General features: G+C 43.9%; 1 protein-coding gene across 1 annotated transcript in view; it reads left to right on the top strand.

The window, feature by feature from the left end:
• Nucleotides 1-27,981, top strand: part of ATXN1 (ataxin 1) — a 450,767-nt gene that overhangs the window by 25,478 nt on the left and 397,308 nt on the right.

Here is a 27,981-nt window from a genome sequence, read left to right as displayed (position 1 = left end):
CCCCGCATCCGTCTCTTTCCAGCTTTTTCCTAGGTGTGCAGGTGATACAGCCTGGCGGGGGAGATGTGCTTGGTGATGGAGTAGCTAAGAATGTTTCTCTCTAACAGGTCACAGAGAGTGCTGGCGGACATCACTTCTTGCCCCAGGATCTTCGGTGGAAGTACACGGGACTTGGTGTCTTTGCCGTTCAGAGTGTATATGAACTCGCCAGGAGGCAATAGTGCGTCACCATTTTATTCTGGGCCACCCTACAGGATGCCACCCAGCTCCAGAGATCTCCTCTTGGACTTCGTTCCCTGTGAACCCCGTGTCGTAGCTCTCCCATTGTCTGAAATCTGGTTTCCCACCGCTGTGGAGCTGGCTCGGGCTTAGTCATAAGATGGCCAGGACAGTGGTGAATGTTCGCCGTCACCAGCTCGCGCTGCACACCTTGCGTTACGCCCCTCTTGAGCTCTCATTGAGGCCTTCCACAGATACGCTAGCGAATAGGCAGCGATCCATTCTTTCCATCTTGGTGTTTGCCCATAGGCCTAGTCCCTGGATGACCTGGAGTAGAGGCAGTGGAGGATAAATTCATCCAGCACAGACTTGTTCTGGCTAGTTCTAGCCTGTCTCTCGCCACAGATCTAGCTTTTAAATACCCAAGTGATTGGTTTTGTGTAGGAATGTGTGGATTGTTGGATTGGAATCCTTTTCTCCCTGGATGTCTAGTGTTTATAAGCAGTTATTGAGAGAAAGAAAGAAAGAAAAACGAAGTCCTCTCATTGATTGAAACAGCAGGATTCATGTTTTAAAGTTATGGATGCTTAAAGATGGTGCAGAATCACAATCTAAGTTTTCTTTGTGCTGCAAGTTGTCACACAAGCAAAAGGTGCAGATTGAGGTTTTTGTCAGGAAAGGGTCAAAACTGAAAATTGGCCACAAAGACAAACTAGAATAGAACAAGAACAAACAGAAGCTGAGAAGTATATGCCCCTTGTTGGGAGTTCAGCCCATGGAATGTTATGTAGGACAAAAGGAATGGAAGAGATATTTCAGTAACATTTTGTTCTCTGTCAAAAAACCTTCTGAAATATAAATCTGCTGTGTATTGGAGAATGGATACAGCAATTGATTCAAGTTGAATAGCTTTCATTTAACTAGAATATCCCACAGAAAGCAGTTCTTGTTCTGGCAATTGTATTTTTGCTTCCTGTGACTTAAAGAAAATTGAATTCATGTTTACATATCTTATAGGATTGTTTTATGGACAAAGACACAGGTCAGATAGCTGCTCAGCACCCTGGCGATTGTTACAGCAAACAGAAACATTCTAAGTAAAATAAAAACATTTCTAAACCATGGCCAGCAACCGTAGTAATAATACTAGGTTGGTATTATGACACCATTTGCACCTATAAATAATTCAGTTGTAGATGTGCTTTAAAAAGATCCCATTAAAAAGTATCCTTGCCTCTTGCCAACATATCTACTCATGCATATACTTTACCTATTTGCATAGGAGAGAGGGAAGAACATGAATGTATATTATAGTCGTCAACTTGATTTTGGACTTTCTGGAACAGATTGCCCTCATACCATGCCTTTCCCTGCCCCCCTTATGACAGTGGCCCCTTGAATTGCTTCCAGTGACTGCAATATCAGTATTAGCCACAGTAAGGACACGTCCTTCAGAGCATCTTGGTGTTTCAGCGGTCCTAGCTGAAAGAAGCCAGTGCTGGTGGTTTAAGAAGCTGAGCCTTAGAATCCGGCTATTCCCAGCCATACTTTTCCGTTTTTCATTTCCCATGTTTATACGTCTCCAGAAGTTAGGAGGTGGTTGCTTCTTAGTTCCCAGATCATTCTTGCTATGACCCTGATTTGCAGATTTTAATTTTTAGCGATAATGGTCATTTCTAAAACATACTGGCATTCTCTGGCCTGTGGTAGTATCTGGGAGTTTCTAGATATATCCAGGACTTAGATACAGAATGACTTAGAATTTTTACAGTATCGATCAAAAGAAAGCTGCTTGAGGAATAGAGGTCTGTTAGATTTTCCCCTCCTCCTCCTCCTCCTCCTCCTCCTCCTCCTCCTCCTCCTCCTCCTCCTCCTCCTCCTGTCTAAAAGGTTCTAACTGGATGTCTAATATTATATTTCCTTTCTGCATTTATTTGCTACTTGGATTTACTGTTTTCTGTTTGGAAACACTTTTCTGTCTTCCTTCAAAAAGAACAACAACAACAACATACAGCCCTTAAAAATCTCCATCACTCTCACCTGTTCAGTCTTACCATAGACATCTCTTCTGTCTTATTGTTAGACCATTGTTTTTTCCCTTCTTCTCTTCTGGCGTTTTTCTCTGGCTCAGCTCTTCTGGTGTGCGATTCTGAATGCTATGATTTGAGTTTCCTGACCAACCTCTCCTCGCCGCTAAGTCCGTTTCCTGTGTAGCAAGCCTTGACATTCCACTCACTCATCCCTGTCCACGCTGAAACTTCTCGAGCTACTACAATGGATCTTGACAGCGCTGGTAATTGCTTCATCTCCAGTGTGTACTCCATTGTTGTTTCTCAGAGGTCAGCGTTTGTTTGTCATGAATTATTTGCCTTTGTGGTCACTTCCTGAACACCTCCTGGACTCTTGAGTCTCACTGATGCCTTCTGTGGCCTCTGGCTGCAACAGTCCCTCACCAGGGCGGGCTGAATTAGTTGTCCCTACACATGGTTTACAATATTCCACTAGCTGTTTAAAAATAATTAAGCTCCTCTTGGGGTTCATTGCTGTGGGTCAGGAACTTTCCTTGCTTTGCCATCCAACACAGAAGTTAATCACAAACGGGTCTTCTGAACCAAATAATTAAAAATAGAACAAAGTTTCTGAACCAGGCAGTTGGCAGAAAAGTCTATACTTCCATCTGTGCTTGGTTAGGAAAACATTTCATGATATTTAAATAGCATCAGCTTTGCTCTCTTTTGTGTGAGAGTGTATCTGTATGACTGTACTTCATTGCTCTAGAGGTTTTGTTTGACTGTTAGCTAATCTTATATATAGAAAAAAATAACTCACTGGGAAGGAAGCAGGAGAACAAACGCAGGTGTGCTGTGTGTACCTTCTTGATTTGTGGTTTTCTAGAAGGATCAGGATGGTCGTGCTTTCGTTTTGCTGTTGAATAAAAGTTTTTCTTCTGGCATCTGCCTCAGAAAATTAAAGCACATTTCACTTGACCTCAGAATTGTTTATGTCTTTTGAGTCTCAACCTACAAATAACCTTTGACAATAGCTTGGGCACTGCTTTTAGATACAGGAAATGTTGATACCAAAAGTATTTTGGCTTGCAAGGAGGCAAATTATGAGTTTCTGCTCTCTGGAAGGAAATTTATGTCTGGAATTAGACCTCAGACTCATAAACACTTTATGACATAGGTGCAGACATGTGAATCACTATTTTGAGTGAAATTAAATCTTTCAAATTGGATTTTTCCTTTGATCATACCAAAGGAATCAGTTTTTCATCAGCTGTGTTAAAGTTTATTATAAAGTTTTCATTGTGATGAGGACTCTTTTTCTCTAGGATTTCTTTCTTTTTTCTTCTTTATCCCTGGAAACTCCATATTTATAGTTTAATTTTATTTCTTCTGGAAGCACAGTTTGTATTAAATAACAAGAAACGCTCAATAAATACACCAAGAGGAAATTAGAATTATTAGAAGAAAAAGAAAGGAAATATAATTTAATGTAATATAATTAAATGTATTTCTACAAGTTAGCTTCTAGAAATTTAAAAATCTTTTCCCTCCCTCCCTCCCTCCCTCCCTCCTTCCTTCCTTCCTTCCTTCCTTCCCTTCTTCCCTCTTGGCCACCTTCCTCCCTCCTTCTGTTTCTCCACTCTCCTCCCTCCACCCTCCTTCCCTTTCTCCCCTCCTCTCCCTCCCCTCCCTTTCCCTTCTCTTCCCTTCTCCTCACCTCTCTTCCTCCCTCCCTGCTCTTTCTTTCTTTCTTTCTCTCCTTTGCCTCTTTCTTTCTTTCTTTCTTTCTTTCTTTCTGACATTGCTCATGGCTTGCTTAGGGATCACTCCTAGTGGGGCTTGGTGGGGGCATATGAATGCCACAGATTGAATCCTGGTTGGCCATGTACAAGACAAGCAGCCTATCCACTGTACTTTCTCTCCAGCCCCAAGAGAGCAGAAATATTATCAATGTTATGGTAGTAGAATGAAGCCCTGAAATTAAGAACTATGAATTGATGGTGTTCACTGTCCTCCTGTTGTTCATTGATTTGCTCGACTGGGCCCAGTAACGTCTCCATTTTTTTTTTAGACTTGTTGTTACTGTGTTTGGCACATTGAATATGTCACGGGTAGCTTGCCAGGCTCTGCCATGCAGGCGAGATACTCTCAGTAGTTTGCCGGGCTCTCCGAGAGGGGTGGAAAAATCGAACCCGGCTCTGCTGGACTGGCTGTGCGCAAGGCAAATGCCCTACCGCTGTGCTATCGCTCCGTTCGTATTAATTGAAATTCAAGAAGAAGAAATATTTTTAGTAAACTTCATTTACTAAATATGGTAACAAATTCTTGAGTTCAGCTATAAGATCAGCTTTAATTCATGATAGTCTGCTACATAGGTAGTTTGTCATACCGAATCTTTAAAATCAGGGGCCTGGGAGTTAATCTAGGGTTAAGGCATTTGCCTTGCATCCATCCAATCCCAGTTCAATTTTAAGGCACCACATATGGTCCCCAGAGGTCACTCCTAAGCACAGAGCCAGGAATAGATCCCTAGCACCACCAGTTGTGCACCTCCTCCAGCCTTCATCCCCCCAAATTAAAATCAGAAGGGGCCTTAAGCATTCCTTTTTCCAGCTTCCTTGTTTTACAGTCATTTTAGTTGTGATTATTTTCTGTAAGCCTACTTACTATGTGCAAAGCTTTATGCTAGGAAGGCACATGAAGTTGAATAAATTGTGGCCTATGATTTTAAACAAAATCCTCTTTGATTTTCTTTTCATTGAACCTAGGGGGGACTTAATATTTTAAATCTTTTAATTTTAATTAAGTTAAGTATTTCACTGGTTAATGCTGTTATTCCTTATCATTATAAGATATTGGGATTTATCGTATTTTGTTCAGTCTCTAATACACATCCAAGTGACTGATGGATGTCTTTAAATACCAAGTGGTATATGAGAAGTTGACCTTCCAAATATTAATTCTATTCTCAGAAGATGCCTGGACTAACGCTCAGCTTCTTCATGTTTTCCTTTGGGGACGGTTAGGATTTATTTCTCCCCTTCTTTGGGCCTCTTCTATACGGGAAGAATTTCACTAAACTGCGTTAGCCAAATGATATCTTTATTTTATAAGTTATTCCATTAACAAATACTTATTCACTAGACCCATGATGAAAAACACAAGGCACAGTGTACACCCTTAAGAAGAGTCATAATGTAGGCAATCTGTTATTTTAATGATAATCATAGCTGACTGAGGTAATGAATCTTTAGGACTTATCTGTCACTGTGCTAATCATTTAATCCCCAGTAAACCAAAACAGGTAGTAGCTCCACTTGACAGATAGGGAACTGGGCTAGTGACTTGCTCAAGCTCACAGAGTTAGAGGTGGGAATGGAATCGTAATTTTCACTTAAGATCCTATGCTCTGAACTCATTTTTCTTCATTGACCCCATGTAATTAACCTTGCAAAAATGGATTTGGTAAATACAGAGTCTATCCAAGAGCAAAGTGACAAAGCTGAGGTCACCTTTGTGGAGTTTCAGACTCAGGGAGCACTGAGTTAATGCTCCATGCAGATGACACAATTGCTGTGTGTTCACTGTCCTTTATATGGACACCTTTCAACCTTGGTCTCCTTTCTTCCCATAGTAAATGTTAAAGGAATGTGTTTAAAAAATTTTTTTTTTACCAGGTATGCCCCCAAAATGCTTCCTGTCCTGGAGAGTGACTCAGTGGGTTTGTGATTGATTCCTTGCTCCACATTCCTGGCTCTCTTGAGCACTTCTGGGGGCAACCACTGAGCACTTAATCAGGAGTAGCTCTCGAGGACCACTGGGTGAGGCCCCAGAGCTAAAACAAAAACAGTGCCAGATCACTTGATGGTTTCCTTCTATTTTCTTGTCTCTCCTCCTTGTGGTGCCATCTCTGTCATTCTCCCCATTTTCCTTACTGTCGTGGGTCATAAAAAGGCATCAGACATACCTGAAATGATCAGATATCCTGGCTGAAGTGGCTGGCTGGTGATGGGGATGGTGTGTATAAGTGGGAGACCGCCTGCTCCCCCTTCCCACCCCACCCTGTACTCTCCCTCCCCTACCACTACCCCTCAGCAAACATAAAGGGATTATAAGGACCAGACCCTTTACAAGCACAGTAGATGGGGCATTTCTGCAGGCTATTTCTGGCAGATCTCTCAAAAGCTCATTTGGTGATAATCCACACACATGAACTCCACAGACCCATCATCCTTAATAACTGTGTGACTTTCAGTAGCAAACCATTTATGGTAACCAATGTGATGACACTTCATAGCAAAATCAAAATGATCGAATTTGAACATGTCAAGGTAATGTCACCCATAGCCCTCAACATCCCAACGAAAACTTTCAGTAAGTGGCACTACCCAAGATGGTAGGAAACAATTCCAGTGGGTTCTTGCTTAGTCGGAATAAAGTAATTCTTTCATCAGCTGGAAAATATACTTTAGTATTTAGGTACATTAAAAATGGAGGGGAGAGTGGGTAGCTTTAAAAGACTAGAGCACATGCTTTCGTCCTTTGTGGGAGGCCTCAGTTTCATCCCTGACACCGTATGGTGCAACCCTGGGAAGGACCTCCCTGTGCCCTGCCAAAAGAGGTCCCCAACTGGAAATAATAACTAAATAAATCAGTGTTTATTTTGTTTGCAAATCACAATTTGTTGTCTGAAATTTTTCCAAAGACCTTACGGTTTTGTAGGAGGAGGTGACAATTTAAAGTGGTTTTAGCTCTTAAGAATTTAGACCTGCGTTACTTTTCAGTGACTTCTTTGTGATTATAAAAATATGTAGCATGTTTTCAAGGCTAAAAAGAACCACATATGGCTACGCATAAAGGTGCTTATAATGGGACTGGATGAGAGGGCAGTGAGGTGGGTGGTTGCCTTGCACTCAACTGACTTGGTTTTGATCCCCAACACCCTGCATGGTGCACCCAACCCTACCAAGAATAAGCCCTGAGCACTGCTGGGTGTGCCCCCCACAAAACAAAACAAAAATAGTACTTATAAAGACATGTATGAATCTTTATAGTCACTTGCATTTATGCATGTACATATGCATGTGTTGCATTGATTCGTACTTTTCTAGTGCTGCATGTGTTTGCATAAATATAGTATGTGCACTTTAAGAAGTAGCGTTAGTGAAGTCGTGTTCCTTTTACAAACCAACGTAGGATTTGGAACTTCTTTCCACGGGTCTGTACAAATCAGCAGAATAGTAATGAGGTTGAAGTGTGACTGTGTGTGTATGTATCTTCTATCTCTTTTTGCTTAAGGAAAAATTTATGTTGAAAAATATCAATGTGCTTAGTAAGCTTCAAATATAAAACAACAGAAATGAGCTACATATGATACTTTGTTGCAGTTTAGTCCATTGTCTCCAAAACATGCCATAAAAATATGGAAACTAGAAAAATCTTGGCAAATGTAGCCGAAGAGTGTAACTAATTTGCCAGCCGCATCTGAGTATTCTAAGTACTGTTCTGTGACAGCGATTACTATAGAAATTGGCACCAGCTAAGAAAATTTACAGTTTAATACTTTAGAGCAAATAATTGCTTAGGATGCTTTAAATAGCACAGGAAATGTGTCTAGTGTTTACTTGACATTTGTTATATTGAACACTAATACTGAAACAGATTCTTTGACCACAGAGAATGCCAGTGTAGGTGGGGTGGGCTGAGGGGAAGATGGGGGGGTTGGGAAGAGGCAGACAAAAAAACAAGCAGTGAGACAAGATAAAAATGTAATACCAGGGGAACATGTTCATGTTACAGCAACAACAGGGGGGGGAAAAAAGGGAAAAAAAAAAGCCCATTTGTTCCATTCTACCTGATCATCGAGCATGGCAGCAGAAAAGCAAAGTCAACTACCTGGACTTAAATTTCTCCTGGTCTGTGAAGTACCGGCATATGCTCAAGGCTTGAGCTAAGCTGGGCCAGCCCTTAGCTGCTCTGCTTTATCTTTCAAAGCCCTGCAAGCAAGAGGAATAACTTCCCCTTCTATAATAAAGGGGAGGGAAAAAAAATCTTCCTGTTATCTGTAAAATCTGCACATGCTTGCGATTTTTTTTTTATGGCAACTCTGGTGCCCTCATTTCTCAGCGTTGTTTTTCTCTTGAGTGCATCTTGCACTCCAGGCTTCTCTTCACCTTCCCAGACGCTCTTGGAAGGTCTTATCTGAGAGGTGGTGTCTAGTGCAGGGAGTTGAGAGGCTGTGCTTTTTGCACGAATTGCTTACACCTCCCGTGCACTGTGATTCAGCTGTTTTTAATGGGGGGGGGGGGGGGGAGGGGAGAAACTGGTCGTATTTTAGGCTCCCAAGCTTTCTCCATTCATATATATTCGAGCCAACCTCACAGCGGCATTGAACGGATGTTTAAACTCATGTTCACAAAGAATCAGCCTCAGCTATTGGTTCAGGAATGTGACATTCTGCATGGAAAAGAAATTTGTTACATGCTTCTTCCTTCTCGCATGTCCTCACTGAGCTGCTTTTACAGTCCCAAGGGGATTTTGAAAACAACATTCAAAAGCCGGGATTGACCGTGGAGTATGGGCCAGCACCCCCAGCCTGGGCGGCGGGCAGGGCTATTTCTGGCTTTTCCACCGGCTGGAGATTTGATCTGGAATGAATCATGTTTAACTTCTCTATGCTTCAATTAGCTTTTGAAAGATATGCGTGGATGTGGAGAGCAGTGGAAGGCAGTGACTGAAGTGTACAATAGAAGGAGACCTTGAAGGAGTTCTCTTCTTTTATTTACTTTTCTTGGGGCCTCCCACGCAGTCCTCAGGGGACCCTGCACACTCATACTGCCTCAGTCTTGCCGATAACCCAAGGATGTGGGGGTCGCCGGGGACCACCAGGGCTACCCCCAGTGGTGATTAGGGGCTTCCAGAGCTATATTGGGTAATACTTGGGGTGCCATGCGTGTCCTGCTAGGGTTGAACCTGGGTCCTGATGCAGGCAAACATGTGACCCTCAGCCCTGAAGTATCATCCCAGCCCCTGAAGAATTTTGTTAGAAACCAGGTTTGCCCTGAAAGCAAGCATTATGTGGGGTGCTCATAATAAAACATTTGGTGCATGGGATTCCTGGGGAAATTTTATTTGCTTATAATACTCTTCTCGGAGAGCCCGGCAAGCTACCGAGAGTATTCGATATGCCAGACACAGTAACAACAAAGTCTCCAATGGAGACGTTACTGGGCCCGCTCGAGCAAATCGACGATCAACGGGAGGGCCTTTACCTTTACCTTTACCATAATACTCTTACTATATTCTGTGGAAATATGAATGTGTATATATACACACACATATATATATAAAATATATATTGTTTATGTATATGTATAAGTATTTTCCCTTTAATCCCAGAACACATTATATGTTCATATACTCATTTCTGTCAGTACCGGATATAAAGGGATTTAAAAAATTTAGCATATTACAGTTTACCTACTAATCAAGCAGTAACGTTTCATTTAGTCTATAAATGCATTCAGTTTTTAAACCTTGAATACCTCTTTTTATATTATTATTATTATTAGTTGTTTTTTTGTTACGAGCATGAGAAGGGGGAGGAGAGGAAGGAATACGGAGTTTGTATGTGTTTTTGTTTTGTTTAGCGATGCCAGGGATCAAACCCAGGGAAATTCCAAGTGATTACTCATCTTTAAAGTTTATTTCTTTTTAGTCTCTTGCCCACTCCTGAGATGACCTAATGGTTTTCCATTCAACAGGAGCGAAAGGATGAAATGGAACCCACATTTCCTGGGGCCCTCCTGTGTGCCAAGGCCTGCTGCTCTCCTGGTTGTGGTGGTGTTCCCTCGGAGGGCTTCCCCGTTCTGGGGGCGGACAGGCCTCTCTGGAAGGAGCAGGATCTGTCAGAGGTAGTGGAAGAAAACCGTTGCCAGGGCTAATTCGAAGGAGGGGCTTCTCCATGAGTCGCACCGGGAGAGTTCTGAGGTCACCCGAGGCTGGGGGAATCTTAGTGGATCAGGGGTGGAGCCCCTGAGGTGGCTGCAGGGCACTCAATCCCCATGTCTTTGGACAGTGCCCACTTTATTGCAGTAGCATTGCTGTCAAAGGGCTTGGGTGCCACAAGATGCAATGCCAGGGGGCTGGAGCCATAGTACAGAGGGTTGGGTGTACTATCAGCATCCCATATGGTCCCCCAAGCACTGCCAGGGCTGATTCTTGAGTGCAGCGCCAAGAGTAACTCCTAAGCATCGCCAGGTGTGACCCCCCCCCCCAAAAAAAAATAAAGACTAAAAAAAGAAAAGATGCAGTGTCTGGTTCTGCAAGGAAAGTGGGGCTGCTTTCAGTGATGGGGGAGCCCCTCCTCTGGAGTCTTAGGTAGGGCTTAGGGGTGAATAAACAGAAAAGCCAGTCAGTCTGAGCTCAGAGGAGAAAACGTTTCAAGGGACGCCAGAGAAAGCTTCCAGTTTTCACACACTATCCATGACTCTCTCTGCCTGCTCTGGGCTTCTGTTACTCATTTACCCCGTGGAGGTTTCTTTTGATGTTTCCCTCCGGCAAAATGATATGCGTATATATTAGACATACAAGTGCAAGCATGCGTGCGTGCACATGCGCGTACACACACACACACACACACACACACACGTGTATATACCTTGGGAGTCTGGTAAGAAGGGAGAGACAGAGAGACAAGTTTTCATCTTGGCCCTGCTGATAGCAAACCCTGTCATCAGATATTCTGCAGCTAGGGAGAAAGTTTTGTTTCTTTCTTTATATTTTTTTTGGTGGGGAGGGCTCTGTTTTGAGATCATATCTGGTGGTGTCCAGGGTTGGCTACTCCTGGCTTAGTGCTCATAGTACTGTGTGGGGCTGGGATAGAACGAATTGGGTTCGAGCTCAGGCAAGGCAGGTACTATCTCTCAGGCCCTGGGATGATGGTTTCTAAAGTCCTTCTCAGAGGCTGAGGGGGCAACTCTTACTGAAATGCAGGTCTGTTTAAGGGGGTCCTCGGATGTCCACCATATTTGGCTTGCTACGAGTCCTCAGAAATCTCCTCTTTGGATCTGCTCTCCTCTGTGTTATTGGCCTTAACAGTCCTTAAGCAATTAGGACTGAATTGTCAGGAGCCCTGGAAGGAATGAGGGCGTGGTGTGGGGAGAAAGGGATGCCAAAGGTTCCCAGGCTGCTGTCCAGACTTGTCAGAAGGTGATGTCTGGGTGTCTGGTGGTAGTTGGGGGATACCGTCCTTTTATCCTTGTGCTTCAGATGCTGGCCTTCCCCTTTACCGGAAGGCCAAGTCCCTTAAAACTCTGCGTCTCTACTTGCTCTGCTCAGTGGGGACTAGAATTGGTGGTCGGAAGAATTCACTCCAAGTTTGTGAAACAGCTCGAAACAGAGCGTGTGGCTGGCAGTGCATCTGTACATGATCTTTTCATTTATTTTAGTTTTTGGGCCACACCCGGCAGTGCTCGGGGCTTACTCCTGACTCTGCTTATGGGTCACTTTTGGTGGGACCCTATGCTCTGCTGGGGGATCCAACTTGGGTGTTGGCCCTCGGCAAGGTAGGTGTCTTACCCCCTGTGCTAGCTCTGCGGCCCAGTGGATGCTGATGGTGCTGAGGGTGGGATGGGGATGGAGGCCTGGGGGGTGGCGGAATCTGATCCTCACCCCATTCGGACTTGGCATTCTGGGCGTCTCATGCCATTCCCAAAGGCTTCAGCCTGCCCCAAACCTCCTGCCACACCCTGGCCACCCATTGGAGCCCCCTGCTCCCAGCAGAAAGGCTACCCCAGGCTGTCAATCACAGCAGCCCACCTCCCCTCCCTCCAGACGGACCTGTCACCCCTCTCTCCTCTCCTCCTGCCACTTGTTGCTACCTTTCGTGGCAGCGTGCCAAAGGTCTGACCTCCCCCCAGTCAGTCACCCCGTGCATGCAGGAAGTCTTTGTCCCCTCTCAAAGTGCAGGGGTGACAGAGGCAGAAGCTGGACTAAATGCTTCCTGTGAGTTCCAGGCCCTCCTTTGCTCTCATGACCAACAGAGCTCCTGGGGTGAAGGGGGTCCAGGCCAACCCCTCCCTTCAGGGCCCTTGGTGGGAACACTTGGAGTAAATGAATGAGGAAACAAACAAACACTGTCCTCCTGTTGTTCATAGATTTGCTTGAGCGGGCCCAGTTACAGTCTCCATCTGGAGACTTGTTGTTACTTTGTTTGGCATATTGAATGGTCACAGGTAGCTTGCCTGGCTTTGCCGTGCAGGCGAGATACTCTCGGTAGCTTGCCGGGCTCTTCTAGAGGGGTGAAGGAATCGAACTTGGGCTGACCAGGTCGGCTGTGTGCAAGGCAAACGCCCTACCCACTGTGCTATGGCTCCAGCCCAGATGAATGAGGAAATGTCTATGTAATTTGCATGTAAGTGATATATATCATTTTGGGTACCACACCCAGTGATGCTCAGGGATTGCTCCTACCCTCAGGGATCACACCTGGCAGGACTGGGAGACCATATGGGGTGATGGGGATTGAATCCCAATCAGCTGTGTGCAAGGCAAGCACCCTAACCACTCTACCATCTCTCCAGCCTTTTTATTTTTATTTTTTTAATTTTTAAAAATATTTTTATTGAATCACTATGGGATAGACCCTTACAAAGTTGTTCATGGTTGGGTTTCAGTCATACTGTGTTCCAACACCCATCCCTCCACCAGGGTACATTTCCCCGCACCAGTGTCCCTAGGTTCCCTCCCATCACCCCCAACCCCACTCCCTGCCTCTATGGCAGGTATCTTTCCTCTCTCTCTCTCTCTCTCTCTCTCCTCCCCGCCTCTCTCTTTTGGTATTTTCAAGGGGTTCAGAGAGGACTTGCTTTGCTTGGGGAATGGAGGGAAAGGTTTGCAGTGTTGCCCAAAAATGGGTGACTACACCCCAGAGAGGTGTGCAGAAATGACTGGAGGGGGGGTGATAGTAGCCTTGGGCACAAATAGGGGTTGTTTTCTGTTTGTTGGGTTAAAGAAGATAGGTTTCTGGGGAACACTTTTTTTTTTCTGGAGAGGAGGCAGAAGGTCAAGTAAGCTTGGGGAACTTTGATTTATAGAACAAAATTTTTGCAGATAATTTTGTTAATTTTTTGGCCTCTTATAGTATGCATTCATAGTCATGTCTGTGTTTGTATTAGTAATTTGTCCTTGAAAAAAAAGATTTTTCTACGCTCAAAAGTCACGGAGGCTGATTCCGTTCTGGAATCACCCTCGTCCCCACTTGGAACGTGACTCCTTTCATACGCTTCACGTGGGTCCGCTCTCTTCTCTCTTCTTGCTTTCGTACTTCCGAAGTAAAACGCTTTGACTTCACACACACACACACACCAAGAAAGAACTGAAAGTAGCGTCAAACTACTAAATAATCAGAGCGCACCAGAAGTGACGTGAGAAACCCCCAAGTGCTTGCCTTTGGTTTACATGATATATATATATATATATATATATATATATATATATATATAATATCGTTATGCTTTATAATAACACATATCAGCTCTCTGATTCCATTCATTAAGTAATTTACCAATCACTTGGAAGTTGTTCTGTAACTAAGTAAGTGGTAACATTGTTGCTTTTTCCGAGCCTTAGGTAGAAGCCGGAGATGACCTGAGTTCATGCATTGCATGCAGAAGGCCCAAATATAATCCCTGGCACATATGCCAACCTTCACCTCACCTTCCCCAGTCTAAGCCAGTTTATCAAGGTGGGTTTTTTGTGGGTTTTTTTTTTGGTATTTTTGACAATGGATGATGATCAATGACAATTAGTGTTTGGCATTGTCACCATCCTACCTCACTTTGGAATTATTTTTACTTGCATTTATTCCCCTAAAATTTATATCTGGATCCAAAATTGATTGTTCTATTATCATATTTAAAGCCTACATTTAGTTTATGAATGGGCTGGAGCGATAGCACAGCGGGTAGGGCGTTCGCCTTACAAGCGGCCAACATGGCCGACCCGAGTTCGATTCCTCCGCCCCTCTCAGAGAGCCCGGCAAGCTACCGAGAGTATTCGGTATGCCAGACACAGTAACAACAAAGTCTCCAATGGAGACGTTACTGGGCCCGCTCGAGCAAATCGATGATCAACGGGAGGGCCTTTACCTTTACCTTTACCTGATATTTGTGTGAATTTTTAAGTAATTATGAAACAGTTGAATTTTAAGGGAAGGAGAAGAAGGAAAAAGTGGAGGGAAGGTGGGGCGAGGGAGTAGAATATTTATGCAGAGAATCATCTCTTTTACACATTTTATATCAGAACAATGACTTGTTGGCCATGCCTATTGGTGCTCAGGATCTCTTCCTGGGTCTGTGCTCAGGTGAGAACTCTGAGGGGCAGATAACCACATGAGATGCAGGGGATTTTAATATGGGTCAGTGGAGTGTAAGGCAAGGACCTTAACCCTTTTACCATCTGGCTGGCCTGATCATTATTTAATTGAGAAGACTTTTTGACAGACAGCCATTATTTTTTCAAACGGTTACTTTTTCTGGACAAATGAGCTTTTGAAATATTTGTCATATTAGTTTAGACCAAAGAGGTCGTATGTTCACTGTCTAATTAGGCTCCAAAGGTTTGAACTCTTAGGAGATTTAATTGTACTGGGACCCTGTTAAGTAATTATTCGTTGTCACATAGGAAGGGCTCAAGAGCTCTTAGAAATTTGCATTTAAAAATGATAATTGACATCATCAACAAGACAAGCTCTATGATCTTAGTGTTTTCTGATTCAATTTAGCAGGGGCACTAAGATCTACATAAAATCCCTTTTAACGTTAGTGGAAACCTCTTGAATTTTTATACTTCAAGGAATGTTAAGAAACTCCTTCCTAGTGTTCCATCATAATTAATTGATTGAGTTCCATGTTAAAATCAAAAAGAAAAATGTGCATGGGTATTGTGAGTTGGGGGACTCAGAGAACTTGGGGAAAGAGAGACATGCCAGGTACTTTTATTCAGCAAATATTTACCATTCACTCTTACCTGTGAGAATTTGTTGCTGGTGTACTCTGACCCGAATTGACTGGAAAGATCTGCAGTTATTGAATCTTTACTCTCAGAAATACTTTGGATTCATTTTCCCTCTTGCAATGATACAGAAAGATGCGGAAATAAATGTCCATTTGTGTGGCGCTCATTCTCCCTTATGAGATTAGATATTGTGAGGGAAGAGATTGTGAGTAGATGTCCATCTTGTATATCCACTGAGTGCAAGGGAAGGAACATTAGCAACTGGAACACTGGAGCACTGTCCTCCCGTTGTTCATCGATTTGCTTGAGCGGGCCCAGTAACATCTCCATCGTGAGACTCGTTGTTACTGTGTTTGGCATATCGGATACTTCACGGGTAGCTTGCCAGGCTTTAAGCAACTGGAGAATGGAAGGAAAATAGTTTTAAGGCTGACTTGCACGGGACAGTTCAACCAACATGTGTTTGTCCATTTGCTGTCTGATTTGAACACTGGATGGAACTGTTTTGTGTTTCCTCTGAAACGAACTTGCCAAGAACTGAAAGTTGGGCTGGGGCAGTGGGGAGTGTTTCTCCAATCTCTGTGTGGAGGCAGTGAGTTGTTTTCATGCTTTAGACATGTCCTGACCTTTATTGCCATGGGTAGCTCATGCTTTTCTCTAGACGTTTTGACTCCTTAAGCAGCTCACATTAGCACATTAACAATCAGACTCCTCCAGAATGAAAACATGCAGTTGTGGAGAAATAAATAGCAGTTCTGGAGACCCGAGGAAGCAGAAAGCCAGTTTTTCTGCTTGAGAGGGCTCTAGAAAGGAGTCCAAGGTCCAACAGATACCAGGAAGATGCCCCACTGAAAGCGAAAACTGAATGATGGAAGGGATTGTGGTGGAAAACTCTATAACCACTTCAGCCTTCAATATATAGTCATTATTTTTAGCTATCTGGTCTCCCTTCCTTCAGATGGACCATAACTCACTTACAGGATTGACTAAAAAGAGTTGAATGTGTTTGGGGAACTCCATGTTTGTCTGTACCTCACTTCCTGCCTTTTCCTGGGGGGAACCCAGGAACAGGGCTGGGGCGCAGGGCCTGATGGGAAAATCTTGACCAACAATGTCCTCCGCATCCATGACTGTGCCACCCAGGCCTGGCCCCACTGTTGGCCCTATGGATTTCTTTTTTTTTTTTTTTTATCACTCTGAACTAGGGAATCAGCAGTCCCAAAGGCCTTTTCCACCCTTCCAAGTTGCTTGCCATGGTGGGTGAATGCAGTGACTGATCCAGGATAGTCTTTCCCTACTCGCCTGCTTCAGTTCCTCATGAAGGTTGCCCAGATCAAGCCACCTTCTTGGAAGAGAATGCCACTCAGGAGACAATAGCATTCTGCCTTCACCTGGCCGCCATCACCAGTTTGGTCGAACTTCTCGTCGGGGTCATGTGAGTCACACAGAGGCAAAGATTTCCATGTTATTAATGTGAGAAAATTCTTTTGAACATGAAGTCATCACATTTGAGGTTACTTTGAACTTTCCTCAGAGTCTCTTTTATGATTGGATACCAGAATCAACATGCTGTTATTTTATGCTGAAAAAGCACAGTGGAATAAAAAACAGATATCCATTGCAAGATGCAGTGGCTAGAAACTTTCATATTGGAGAAATAGGTACCATGATAAATATTTAGCGATGCTTTCCTTGACTTTTGGGCTATTTCTTAAATGGCTTTTGGGTCCAGGAATTCTGAAAGTCAGATTCTTTGTAATTTAAATTTCCTCCTAATCAAGGGAGTACACTGTGTTATTAATTTTTTAAAAAAATGTATACTTAGAAGTTAAAATTGTGTAATTATCTTAATGCTCCAGAGAGTTTTTTTTCTGACTAAACATTGGAACTTATTCTTTTGAATGCAGGGAACTTGTCCAGAAAAGCTTAAGGAAATTTAAGGGAAATTCGCTAGATTTATAAATAAAAGGTTTTAACTAAATGATGACACATCACACGGTTTTATCTCTGAAAGATTGCATTTGAGAGTTGTGGAATAGCCCAATCAACTGGGGTGCATATTTTGCACACAGATTGAATTCCCCACCACTGCATGATTCCATGAGCACTGAGCCAAGAGTAGCTGAGCGTGGCTTAAAATTGTATTTTGGTTTTGTCTCTTGGTCCTTCCTTTGGATGAAGCTATAGTCATTGCTTACTTTTTCTAGCTGACTTCTAGTGATGTTTTTCAACTGGAAGCCATATGGATTGTCCAGGGCTGGGGGAAGGGGACAGGAAAAAAATACATAAGTGGGGGCACCCCTGTAGAATAGGGGCCCACAAGGAGGGTCCTTTTTCACCATCAGCACTGGTTGTTTCTAGTCTTTGGATATATGCATTTCTCTCGGGTGTGAGATGATACCTTCTTGTTGCTTTAATTTGCATTTCCCTAATAATAAGTGATGGTGAACACTTTCTCATATGTCTGGTAACCATCTATATATCTTTTTTGGTGAAGTATGGTTCATCTCCTCTCCCTATGTTTTGGTGGGGTTATGGGATTTGTTGCTGTTGTTGAGTTCTTTGAGTGCCTTAGAAATCTTGGACACTGGTCCTTTGTATGATGTATTCTGTGCCAATACTCTCCCCCATTCAACAGGGTATCTTTTGATTTAAGCTTGAGTTTCTTTTGTCATGCAAAAACTTTTAATTTCTTTTAGTCCCATTTGTTTGTTTTTAATTTTTGTTATCTTCGCTTCTGGAGTCAAATCATTAAAGATACCGCTGAGGTCTGTTTCCTGGAGATTTCTGCCTATGTTTTCCTCAATGCATTCTTGTCTTATCTCAAGTTCTTTATTCCTCTTTAAGTTAACTTTTTATGAACGGCATGAGATATGGATCCAGTTTCATTTTCTTACACGGGACTAACCAGTTTTCCTAACACCATCGTTGACACCTCATGTACCTAGGTCCTTTGTCGTATTTGCTGTCCATAAAGCTGAGGGCTTATCTTCGGGGTCTTGATTCTGTTCAGTTGGTTTGTGAGTATCTTCTAGTATCACAGTTTTGATTATTAGAGCATATCAATACAGCTTAAAGTCAGGAAATGCAATACCTCTCACCTTGTTTTTCTTTGAATTTCTTTGGCTCTTGATGTTTTTGTGATTTCATACAAGTCTTAGTAGACTTTTTTTTCTAAGTCCTTGAAGAATGTCATTGGAATTTTATTGGGGATTGCATGGAATCTGTATAATGCTTTGGGTAGGATGGTCATAGTGACAGTGTTAAATCTGGAAACAAAATTTATATAGTAAGTTCAGTGCGTGCAAGGGGTAGGAGAGATAGTACAGTGGGTCAGGAATTTGTTCTGCATATGTCCAATGTAAGTTAGATCCCTGGCACCCCATATGGTTCCCTGAATCTTCCAGGAGTGATCCCTGAGCATGGAGCCAGGAGTAAGCCCTCAGCAAGGCAGGTTGTGGCCTCCAAACAAACAAATAAACTAACAAAACACAAAAGCATGTGAGAGAAAAAGAGTGATAGACTGTTAATAGATTTAAAATCACTGAATGGAACACTAGTATTTGTCACTTACAACGCATATGCAGTAAGGAAAGCAGGCATGTGTATTCAGCTTTAGCAAGTTAAATGCATTAACTAACTCATTAAAGAACTTGAATGACAAAATCTTCATTTTTATTGCAGAAAATATTAATAGGGTTTGATTATACAATCAGGTTTGGTTACTAATTTGACTTCCATAATTTGACACATTTTCACTGAATAATTTTAGTTTTTTTCCCCCAGTTATTTTGGATTTTTAAAAATTATTTATGTTGAGTTCGGCACCCACATACACATAGCCAAGAATAGGAACAGTTAGATAGTTCGATGTGTGGAAACAGTTTGTTGGGAGAAAAAAATGCTGGGGGGAACCACTTCTTTATAATTAAACCATCCTTTGGCTTTTCTCCATTTTAATGCATTCCCCCCCCGCCTTATAACCACACACAGTAGAAGAATGTAAGTACATTTTGGGTTATAAAAACAAAACAAAACAAAACAAAAAAGAACAGGACCCTTTAGTAAAGATTAAAGGCTCAACATTCCATTTGCTTGTACACTTTCCAGTGATTCTGACTGGAGTTACTGGCTGGGGGCCCTCTGGGCAGTGAGTAACTCTGGCTAATAATTGCACCCCCACTCCTGCTGGTTCCAGCCTCCTACTGTGGCAGTGACATTTCCAGAACTGCCTGACATGTGCTTGGAGATTGTAACTCTTGTCTCTTAGTTTTTCAGCCTTGGTTCCATGTCACGTGACAACACTGAGCATGGCTGCTAGCTGGGATTGGGTGGGAACTGGCCAGAAGAGGGTGGGTAGATATGTGTGTGGGGTAGGCAGGTGAGGACACAGGGTGGGCATGCCTGTGGTTCATCCAACAATAAGGCAGATGGTCTTTTTCAGAATATCTCAGGGCCCCTCATTACTGTATTTGTCTCTTCTCTTTTGGGGGTTTTGGGTCATCCTGGCGGGTTGTCTGGGGCTATTCCTACTTCTGTACTTAGGAGATATCCCTAGCTATGCTCAGGGGACCATCTGCAGTGACAAGCCTTGAAACATGGTTGGCACTTCACCCCCTGTTCTTTCTTTCTGGCCTCCCAGTACTGTATTACAGAGTGACGTTCTACATGTATGTGGTTTCCTGTGGCAAAAGAGGCTTGTAGCTTTCATCAGATCATCAGGGAATTCTCTGCCCCTCAAGGAATCAGTAAGAACCACACATTTTGAAAGAGAAGAATTTGAAGACAAGGCTCCAAAAAATAGCTTATAGTGTACATTTTTATTTGGTAAACAGGGCCATAACACGAGCATATGTCAAGAGCATTGGCGTAGCAGATGGATGTGGTCCCCACTTAAACGTGTCTATTTTGACATAGCAAGGAAATAATGCCTCTGGGTTTGTATCATCCACATCTTGAGATGACTGGACAGCGAAACCTTGCTCCTGGTATCTTTGGATGACTGTTATTTGCCCCGGTAATAGAAATTGCTCAGCAAGAGACAAGTGAGGAGAATTTTGGAAATTTGGGGATGGCCTAGGGAAAGACTGTCCTAGTTATTATTAGAGAGCTCTAAAGGTTTACTTTTGAATGGAGATGAATGCAGAGCCAGGAAGGTGCACCTGGTTCTATGGGTTCTTCCATGGCAGACTCATGTCTCTTTCCCTTCACGTAGAATCTTCCCGTTGGCAGTTTGTATGCTTAGAAGTATGCTTCTTTGTTTGTTTGTTTGTTTATTTATTTAATTTATTTTTAAAAATTAAATCATCAAGTTGTTCATGATTGGGTTTCAGTCGTACAATGTTCCAACACCCGTCCCTTCACCAGTGTGCATTTCCCACCACCAATTGTCCTCAGTTTCCCTCCTTCCACCTACATCCCCAGTTTGCCTCTGTAACAGATACTTCCCTCCCTTTCTTTCTTTCTTTCTTTCTTTCTTTCTTTCTTTCTTTCTTTCTTCCTTCCTTCCTTCCTTCCTTCCTTCTTTCTTCTTTTCTTTCCTTCTCTCTCTCTCTCTCTCTCTCTCTCTCTCTCTCTCTCTCTCTCTCTCTCTCTCTCCCCTCCCCCCTCTTTCTTCTTTTGGTAATTATGTGGTGCAGGTATTATAAGGTTATCCTATGTATCCCTTTACCTACTTTCAGCGCCCATTTCTTGTCCAAAGTGATTCCTTCCAACTGTTATTCTCATAGTGGCCCCTTCTCTATCCTAACTGCCCTTTCCCTCTTACCCCAACTTGTCACAAGCATCCTCCTCGCCCTAATTTCTATTGTTCTTGGTAGTCTCATATCATGTTTTTTTATATCCCACAAATGAGTGCAATCATTCTATTTCTGCCCCTCTCCCTCGGACTCATTTCACTCAGCGTGATACTCTCCACTTATAAGCAGTCTTCATGACTTCATTCTTCCTGGTGGCTGCATAGTATTCCATGGTGTGGTTCTTTAGCCAGTCATCTAGTCTTTGTCACTCAGATTGTTTCCAGATTCCGGCTATTGTGAGTAGTGTGGCAGTGAACAGAGAAGGGCAGACAGCGTTTTATGCTGTGTGTTTTGGGGCCCTCGGGTATGTTCCCAGAAGCATGGTTGTCGAATGAGGATCTTCCTTGCTGGGCTTGGGCTGTGCCGCCACAGTCCTGGGTCTGCTCAGCCTAGAGAAGCCCGTGTGCCAGATCAAGTCCCTCTCCTGGTTCTTGAGTGGCTCTGTGGCTGGAGACACAGCCCATTTGTACATTCCTTTCCCACAGGCTCAAGGAGGCCACTTCTTTATCTTAGGCCACATGGCTGGCAGATAAGGGACCAAAGCCTGCCTCTCCTCTCCACTCGGCTTTTATCTTAACCCAAATAGTAAAAGTGGAAAAGCCACATTTTAATCAACTGAGTTGTAGTAGGAGAGACGGTCACACTCAGCCTCTCACCTAACAGCAGGGAGAAAAAAAATAATCTTTTTTTTTTCCTTTTTGGACCACACCCAGCGTACTCAGGGGTTACTCCTGGCTCTGCACTCAGAAATTACTCTTGGAGGTGCTCAGGGGACCATATGGGATGCTGGGGATCGATCCTGGGTCTGCTGCATGCAAGGCAAACGCCCTCCCTGCTGTGCTATCGCTCCAGCCCCAGAAAACAATTCTTAGCTCCTGTTTCTTGAAGGAACAGTCAAGTCAGTTTTTTTTCTCAGTTTAGTGTCAGAAAAGAAAAATGGTTTATTCACTCTCATACCAGGTGGCCATCGGGTTGATATGTTTGTGGGTGTGAAGGCACAAACATGGGATGGTCTTGTCCTCAGAAAGATTTATGGTCTCTGAGGGACACAGGATCTAGAAAAACCTCCACGTGGACCAAAGCAGGCAGGGAGGTCAGGGGACAGAGAGAGCCCCTGGAGGTTGTTTGCCACCAGGACATGCCTCTTGTGGCATCCTGAGCCCAGTGGGGTGAAGTCGACCCTGGAAGAGTGGGGTGGGGGTGGGGGTGAACAGCTCCAGAATGGCCGAGTGTGGGCCATGACACAATCTTGGAATGCAGAGCTGGAAGGAGGAGACTTGAATTTCCTTCTAAATATGAAGGGAAACTATGTTCACATCCTAGGGCCGTCCTAACATCACCACAAAAATACAGAATCTATTTTGCTTGTTTTCTTGGGTCAAATTCAGCTGTCCTCAGAGGATAATCCCCATGTAATGTTTGGGGTCATCCTTGGCAGTGAGTGCTCAGAGGACTTGAGGTAGTAGTGCTGAAGATCAAACCCGGCTCTCCTAAGTACAAAGCAAGGCATTCAACCCACCCAGCTCTCTCCGGCACCTACACGGTGTCTGAACATAATAGAGTTTGATCCTCTTCCAGTTCCAGAGAACAGGAGTCGGAAACAAATGATTGTTGGCAGGACCATGCTCCCTCTGAAAGATGTGTGAAGACTGTGTCCCTGCCTCACCCACCTTACCGTCACTTCAGGTATTCCTGGGCGTGTGGGAACTTCCAACCAGGCTTTTCCTCTGTGCAAGTAGATTTCCCTGTGTTTGCGTCTAGTCCTCTTCACTCTCTTGTAAGGGTTTAGAACCATTGGCTTTAGGGCCACTTGGGCTACGCAGGATGATCTCATCTATCTATAACTGTATGACATCTGCAATGGTCCATTTTCCACGTAAGGTTCCATTCACAGGTTTGGGTCATGAGTGCATCTTTTGTAGAGTTGCTGTTCAACTATTACTGGGATACCCGAGGTTATTTAAGCAGTCGGAGTGGACGCATATATTGGGTGTTTAAGAGGAGGTTCTAGAGCCATAGGAGAATAGTGGGGTGGAGGAAGAATCCTGCTGGGTGATCGCTTGGGAGGATGTTGGTCTCATCCAGAGGAGATAATGGAGGCAGTGAGGGAGGGAGACAAGTGAAGGAACAGCTCTGTACCACAGGGAGAACACATGGGGATCATTGATGGATGCCAAGTCGCAGGACAGGAAAGAAAAAAATGAAGCCCTTACTGGACAAGTGTAGGTTGGTGTGTCTAGGGCTGCGTTGGGGCACTGGTGATGACCTCAACAGTTCCACACGGGATGTGTGTCCAGCAAGAGCTGGACATGCTGGGCATAAGCTTTGAGTGTGGATCTGTGCTCCTTGGAGCTATTAACTTCAGTGTCATCAGCCACCAGAAGGATCGTATTTAAAACTCCAAGACTAGACACATCCGTGTAGGAGGAGGGTTTTCCTGGAGTCTGTGTGTGAGTGATTCAGACCATTAGTATGGAGAGATGAGAGTTGATGGTTACCAGTTTCAGTCTCTCCCCCAGCCCATGACATAGGTCGAGGGCCTGGAGTAGAGAGGGGGGCCAGGAGGCCAGCCACTGGGCAAACCTGGTTCAGCTAGCACAGACTGTTCCAAAGGCCGTTGGGTGGTTAATTTTTATTCCCCTATTGTCATCTGTTTTTCTTTCACTCTAAGGCTGGCAGTTCAGTGGGCAGATTTCACATATATATATATATATATATATATATATATATATTTAATTAGTGAGACATCATGAGGTACAGTTGTAGACTTACAAATTTTTGTGCTTGGGTTTCAATTATACAATGATCAAATACCCATCCCTCCACCTGTGCCCATTTCCCACCACCACAGATCCCAGTATCCCTCCCACCCCCCATCCCCCCATCCCACCCGGCCTCTGTGGCAGGGCATTCCCTTTTGTTCTCTCTCTCTTATTGGGTGTTGTGGTTTGCAAAAGAGGCAATGGGTGACAATCATGTTTGGTCTATAGTCTACTTTCTACTCTCTTATATTTTTGAGTTTTTTTAGATTATAGGTGCTTACATTTTTTTTTAAATTGCTCCTTTCTATTCCTCCTTGTATTTCCTTTGATGGTGGTTAAGATGACCAGGGGTTGCACACACTTGCATCCCAGGCTCAGTTGTGATGTTTGCACACTGCTTGTTGGGGATTGAACATCTGGCTGAGAGGCTCCCCACACTTGTTTCAGTGCTTCATACATTTGGTTGTGGTATGCCAGAGATTGTTCACTCTACATCCTAACTGGCCGTGCTGCCGGGACTTTGTACATTAGGAGTAGTACTGGGATCAAACTTATGACTCACACTTGCGAAATAGATGCTTTGACACTGAGCTATCACTGGGCCCCTCTTATATCCTTTTCTGTGTAAACTCACACAAATAGGGGGCGCGGCACCCACACGGCGACGGCTCTATCTCTCCCGCCACCCGCGTTCGGTAGTCTCACCCTTCTACCACCCCGGAGAGGTCGATGGCGATGGTCAGGCGGAGGAAGGAACGAGGGCCAGGCTGGTTGGTATTAGTCGTAGTTTATTCTGATTCTCTCCTCTCCTCCTCTGTCTCTGCCCCCATTCTTCCTCCCCCAGCTACTTCATTCTCCTTCTCCATTCCCCTTCATCCTCCTTCTCTGGAGTCTGGGTTCTGATCCTCTCTGAACTCTCTTCCTTCTTCTGCCCCAGCCCACTCCTACAGTACAGTTAAATCCTCTCTTCATGAGGAATTGGGGGAACCAATACACATAGGTGCGGTCACAATCAATAGGGGTGGAGATCAACAGGGGTAGAAATCTTAGCCTCAGGGAAGACCGCTCCTAGGACAGATCCTCCCTCAGCAGGAGGACCCACCCTAGAGCAGAATCCCATGGGCGTGCCTCTCCTCTCCTTGTCCGACAAGTGTACAAGAATATAATATAAATCATTTTGTATGGATACAGTAAGAAATATCTTAAACTTATAGAATTGCTCTCCTAGGGCCATCTCGATCTCAGACTACGGTGCTCAGGCCAGATAGTCTTTCCCACCCCTAGCAGGATCCTAGTCTTGTCGTTACCTTGGATCATGACAGCATTTGTCCATGATCAAACTCTTAACTTATAGTTACGAATCGTGGCACTTTGGTCTGGCCCATTTCGCTGCCAGGGTAGCTCACTGCTTGCCCTGGGTCCATTCAGTCCCTCGTCGGGACCCTGCTTTTGGGGTGTTAGGAACTAAGGACAACTGAGGCTTAAGTCGAGAAAGATGCCCGGGAGTGAATAATATTCAAAGCCAATCAATTCCTAAGTTATAAAGCATAATATTAATTGTCTTCCTGTATCTATACAAAAGGACATTGCATTAAAGTAAACTGCTCAAAGACATAAGGAGAGGAGAAAGGCAATATTAACTTACAGTACAGCTTCAGTGTCTAAGAAGGATGAGACCTTACAAATTGGTTGGGGAAGAGAGCATAGAAGTGGTTACAGACTGACAAAGTAATGGGAGTGACTCGGGAGCACTGTGATGGGTACAATCTGATATACCTAAGCTCCATGTACTCCAACACTTTTCCTTAACTCTTTCTCCATCTATTTTACCTACACTCATACGGGGGGGGGGTCACATCTGGTGGTACTTAGGACTTACTCCTGGCTCTGTGTTCAGGGATCACTCCTGGCGGTGCTCAGGGGGACCATATGTGGTACCGAGGATTGAGCATGGATTGGCTGTGTGTGCAATGTTAGCACCCTGCCCATTGTACTATCTCTCTGGCCCAGACTCATTTTTTTAACTTTAATGCACCAATCAATAATTATTTCACTGGACAGCCTGGCACTTCGTGGGCTTTCTTTCATTTATCATGACCTCTCAAGGAAGGTAACATTCCTCTTTTATCCTGTGCATGGGAGGATATAGAAGAGGACACATTTGATCTACCTTGGGAGTTGTTGTTATGGAAATACTTAGGAGTTTTCTATGTGAGAAGATTACTGACTATACAGCATTCATGTTTTCAGTAATATTATGTTTTGCTTATGCTAAATTTTCACTGGAAAGGCCAGATGCCCCTTAATTAGAATTGATATTGTGGGGGCAGCTGTTCAACAGATGTTTATTGAATACTCTGGGTGTGAGGCTCTGGGCTGAACGTCACGGGAGATTAATTCACAGACCCCCAAAAATGCAGTGGTCAGGGAAACAAGGCCATTGCCAGAATTACGACGGATAGAATTACTGGGAAAATGACACTTTTATCTTGCTTTCTCTCTTACCTTATGACAGCCCTACTTGAAACTTCCAAGTGACAAACTAGGAGCCATTGTGCATGATCACTTTTATGGCTATGTTCTGTGTACACATATGTGAGTGTTTTATAGTCGAGGCTGAACCCAGCTGAAGACTAAACAGTGGGGTGGGGGGTGGGGGGGTGGGAATGTTCCCTCTCACTAAAATCACAGTGTTCAAATTCTTGGCAGTTCAGATGGTCTTGCTGGAGCTGTTGGTTTACATTTTGATAATTTACCCCTGAGCATATAATATTTAATTCCTAGTAGGATTGTGCAACCAAGCACAGAAGTTCCAGAGAAACACGGAGAATCTGAAAGCAAGCATTTCCCTTGGGAACCGGCCATTCCCTTGCTTCAATTGGTTCTTCCGTGTGTTTGTATGTGCCCGACCTGGAGGCTCCGAACCGAAGGAAGGACATGGAGAGTGTCACAGTTCACACGAAACGAGGACCTGAATGTCACTGCGCCTTTGCAGTTAAATTTGCTTTTTCTCTCCTTGGTTTTGGGGTGGTGGCCCCAGATATCCTGGCATGACTTACGGGAACAGATGTTGGCCGTCCAGCCGCCTTTCATTCATTTCCACTGGCAAATAATGAGCAAGATACATTGCTGTATTTGTGTGCCAAAACTTCTCCTGCTTCAGCACTGAGCCTTTGACTTTCCAGCTTCATGGGACAGAGAAATTAGTATTTTCTGTAAATGGTTGTTCCTTATCCACGATTTCGATTTTTGCTATTTTTTTTTTTTGCAGCTTATTCACTGTTTCATTTTGCTTATGATATTCCGTTAAACCTTTTCTTCCCCTGCCCTTCTGCCTGCCTCTTTCCGCTCCTCATCAGGCTCCAGTGATTTGTTTTTTATGATTGTTGGTCACTTTTGTGTTCTGAAATTACACACTTCAGTGAAATCATCCAACTCGTGTCTTTTTTCCTTCTGACTTTTTAAAAAAACAATTTTGTATTGTTCCCTCAAGCTTCATTTCTTTTCTAATAAATGGCAACATTTCTTCTTTTTATTTTATTTTATTTTATTTTTGGTAGCTGAATCATATTCCGTTGTATGGACTGTGCCTCTTTAGCCAGTTATCCAGCAATGATGGAAGGTTTTGGAAACTCGTCATCGATTTTATTGCCTCTCCTTGTGGTGGCTGTGCCAGTTGCTAATTGGCATGATGGCTACTTGGCTGTTGTTCTGAATTCTCTCTAGTTGTTAGATTCCTTAATGAAACTTTGGGCGTGGTTTACCGTTTTCACATGCCCAGGGACGCGGCTGCAGCTTCCCTGGGAAACGTGGCCGTGTCCTCCCGGAAGGGCCTGCAGGACTCTGCACATGCGCAGAGCTAGGAGCAGTGGGCGCTGTTTGCTACTCAGTGGGAGCCAGAAGACCAGGCTCAGCCCCTCAGACCAGACAGGACATGCAGCTGGGCTGGGCGACCTAAGCTGGTCCAGAGACATGCCCTACGATGCAGGGACCCAGCTCCATGATTGCATTGAGTTTGTTCCAGGAACAAACATACTTTCTCTCTCTCTCTCTCTCTCTCTCTCTCTCTCTCTCTCTCTCTCTCTCTCTCTCTCTCTCTCTCCCCTCCCATCTCTTCATCTCTTATCTCCCCTTCCATCTTTTCCCCACTTCCTCCCTCCTCCCTCCTCCCTTCCT

This window comes from Sorex fumeus, unplaced genomic scaffold (genome assembly GCF_029834395.1).
Source record: "Sorex fumeus unplaced genomic scaffold, SorFum_2.1 ptg000094l, whole genome shotgun sequence".
NCBI classification, from domain to species: Eukaryota; Metazoa; Chordata; class Mammalia; order Eulipotyphla; family Soricidae; genus Sorex; species Sorex fumeus.
Note: the sequence above shows the minus strand (reverse complement) of the source record. Positions and strands in the feature narration are given on the sequence as shown.